Genomic DNA, 3,864 nt, shown 5'->3' on the forward strand with positions numbered 1-3,864 from the left:
GAAGGCAAGGAAAGTCTTATCTGTTCTTGTCCAAGCTTCTCAGATTATTTGTCCCTCCTTTCTCTCTCTGAGATCTGCCTGCCACAATAAGCATGCTTTCATGACTCCCACCTCCATGTGGGAGGGTTTCAAGGACAGGCTTTCATCTTGACAAATATGGCAGCCTGCCTTTCTGAGCTGGTAGTAGAGGGAAGTAGTGGGAAGCCTACGTGGTTTTTTTTTGTTGTTGTTGTTGTTGTTTGAGATGGAGTTTCACTCTTGTTGCTCAGGCTGGAATGCAGTGGCATGATCTTGGCTCACTGCAACCACTGCCTCCTGGGTTCAAGCAGTTCTCCTGCCTCAGCGTCCTGAGTAGCTGGGATTACAGGCGTATGCCACCATATCCAGCTAATTTTTTTTTTTTTTTTTTAGAGACAGGATTTTACCATGTTGGCCAGGCTGGTCTCGAACTCCTGACCTCAGGTGATCCATTCGCCTAGGCCTCCCAAAGTGCTGAGATTACGGGCATGAACCACCGCACCTGGCCAAGCCTACATTTGACTAAAGGATAAGCTGCCTTCTCCATTCTAGCCTTTCTATATTATACAGCCAATGATTTGGCTTCTCTGAATCTGACTCCATTTCTTAATTAGTTTTGAACTCTGGAGAAATGCATCGGTTAATTATCACCTTCCCTTAAACTCAAACATCACCCAGATGACTTTTTTGGCAAACTTCTCTATAATACAGATTTTTGTAAGGCCTTATTCATATTTGTAACCCAATACGTAAGCATATAGAAAGGAGAGGCAGTATTATATACCATCATTTGTCTTAAATCTCTTTCGACTTCAGATTCATGAGACAGTATTTATTTGCATGGAGGCTATATGGGCTAATAGATTTGATACTGAGAAAAAAATTAAAAATTAAATATATATGGTGGGAAATAGGATGTGTATTAGTCGGTTCTCACAGTGCTACAAAGAACGACCTGAGACTGGGTAATTTATGAAGAAAAGAGGTTTAATTGACTCACAGGTCCACAGGCTGTACAGGAGGCATGGCTGGGAGACCTTAAAAAACTTAAAATCATGGCAGAAGGTGAAGGGGAAGCAAGCATTTCTTACCATGGTGGAACAGGAGAGAGAGAGAACAAAGGAGAAAGTGCTACACACTTTCAAACAACCAGATCTCATGAGAACTCTATTAGGAGAACAGCAAGAGGGAAGTCTGTCCCGTGATTCAGTCACCTCCTACCAGACCCCTCCTCCAACACTGGGAATTACAATTTAACGTGAGATTTGGGTGGGGGCACAGAGCCAAACCATATCAAGATGTTTCTTGTTTCTTGGAATTGTGGCTGAAGCTCAAAGCTGATTATAATGTACAAGTTCTCTACATTATAAATAGTGACACTGGAAACATTTTTAGGACTTACTGAGAAATTACAATACAGAACCTGTGACTATCAACTCCATCAACCCCCTTCAACTATGTAAGAAAGGGCTTGAGAAGGTGCCTTAAAGAGGATTTATAGGTGTACGAGCATTTTGACATTTCTTGACTCCTCACTCTGTGGGATGAAAAGAGGGTTTGTCCTTTTTTTTTTTTTTTTTTTTTAGGTTTTCACTATTTATTTATGACAAATATTCCACATCCGTGATTCTCTCCAGTCAAAACTTCTTTGAGACGATACCATCGGCCTTGGCCAATCAGAGAATCGAATCATCTGACTCACCGATCCTACGAATGGCCCTGCAGATAGCATAAGTTTTAAACTGGCCATTAAACCTGCCCGTGACCTTGTCAACCTCGGCCACGTTCATCTGGATGGATGCGTGGTCCTTGCCACCGATGATGCGGTTGCTAGCGGAGCATTTCCGCAGCGCTTACAGGTCCACGAACTCGCCGGCGTCGTTCTGCATTTCGAGGCTGCGCCTGCTGCCACCATACAACGCGCGCAAGAGAAAGCCGAGAGTTTGTCCTCTTATGCCAAGTTAGAGCAGCCCTCAAAGCAGATCTCGAAGGGAAGATGTCTACGGAGAGTGGATTTTGATGTATCACTCCATGAGACTGGTGCCTTTCTCTAGCCTGGAGAATTCCAAAGTTGCAAAGCTGGCTGAAGCTATTTGAGATGGCTGGTGAGGATTTGGGCCAGCAGAGGGGTAAGCCTCCAGGACTTGCAGAGTTTGAATGAGCAAGCATGTCTGAGTGGACCCCATGGAAAGCATTCAGGCTTTAGTTGTCTTAAAACGGCCATACCTAGAGCAAGTGTAAAGGCAGTTGTGGAAAATAATATAAACCAGTTACAATAACATTCTTGGAGCGCTTACCCAGGTACTAGGGATCATTTTATTAATCCTCACAACCACCCTAAAAAGCATTACTTTCATTCCCATTTTTCAGATGAGAAAATGGCGGAGTGAGGTCGTTATTTTCTCAAGATCATAGAATTAGCATGGTTCATAACTGGTATTTAAATAGCAGATCCTTGTATGTATTAGCTTGGTGTTGATCCCAACTATCTGTGGTTGGTTCCCAGATTTACTACCTCCAGCTTTGATTTCATTCTCTCCTGAACTCAAGACTTGTATATCCAACTGCTTACTTGATATTTCCATTTGGGTATGTCATAGCCAGTGGAAAACACTGGGTAATTTATGAGGATAAGAGGTTTAGTTGACTCACAGGTCCACAGGCTGTACAGAAAGCATGGCTGGGAGGCCTCAGGAAACTTAAAATCATGGCGGAAGGTGAAGGGGAAGCACTTGCTCTCCTCTCTGCCTAGAGGGCTAGAGGAAAGTTCTTGATTGCAACTTACCCCTACCTTACTCTTCCCTATCTTGGTTGCTTAAGTCACGTCCTTTCCCTTACCTTCTCCCTTTGTCTGACATAACCAGTTGCTGTAGAACTTGAATCCATTGACTTCTCTCCATTTCCACTGTCATCTTGTGAGTGCAACCCACATCACCCCACTGCTTTTATTCTTCCCTCTCAGCCCACTCTCCACAGTAGAGACAATTATTTTCATCTCCCTTTACTGGCTTGTCATTTGTCTGAGAATAAAATCCAAACTGCACCACGGAGCCTTGCTAGGCCTGGCTGCTCCTCCCCTCGCTGTTCTCCGTGACTCACTGGACTTTAGCAGCTCTGGCCTCCCTTCTGTTCCCTAGGAACCTTGGCCTTTGCACTTGCTCTCCTCTCTGCCTAGAGGGCTCTTTTTCTCATCTCTTTGCATGGCTGGGTCATCCTCATCCTCTCTCCTCTCTGCCTAGAGGGCTCTTTTTCTCATCTCTTTGCATGGCTGGGTCATCCTCATCCTTTAGGTCTCAACTGAAAGGGCACCTTCTCACTGCTACTCCCAGCTGCTCCATCTCTTTCCCGTGTTTATCTTTGTCATAGTCCTTCAAACAATTGCTAATTAATTTGCTTATTTTAAAAAACTTGTTTGTTAGATGTGTTTATCCTGTTTCCTCCTCCCAACTATGATCTAAGCTCTCTGAGAAGGGGCCTGACTTACCTTCATGTTCATCACTGTAGTCCCACAATCTAGCAAATTGCCTGGCATATGGAGGTGTTCAGCAAATATCTGTTAAATAAATGAATGAATTTTTTTGTAAGTGTTATAAAAGAATGAAGAGAGAACCAAATGCAAGATGTCGTACACTACATATAGTGGATTTTTAACCTGGTTGGCGTGGGCAGAATGTTGTGGGAGCTAAAACATACAGTTATCATACTTATGACAATTGTAGCTCTTATAGACATTTAAAAAGCACTACCCATACTTATTCCAGCATTCAAAAAATATTTATTATTTTCTTATGTTCTAGGCACTAGGTTGGTGGCTGGAGATGTGACGAAATAGACATAGTCCCTCTC

General features: G+C 43.3%; 1 pseudogene; it reads right to left on the reverse strand.

Moving 5' to 3' along the window:
* Positions 1 to 1,589: 1,589 nt before the first annotated feature.
* LOC129034851 (small ribosomal subunit protein eS21-like) lies at positions 1,590 to 1,907 on the reverse strand (annotated as a pseudogene).
* Between the last annotated feature and the right edge of the window lie 1,957 nt (positions 1,908 to 3,864).

Source organism: Pongo pygmaeus, chromosome 3, assembly GCF_028885625.2.
Source record: "Pongo pygmaeus isolate AG05252 chromosome 3, NHGRI_mPonPyg2-v2.0_pri, whole genome shotgun sequence".
Taxonomy (NCBI): Eukaryota; Metazoa; Chordata; class Mammalia; order Primates; family Hominidae; genus Pongo; species Pongo pygmaeus.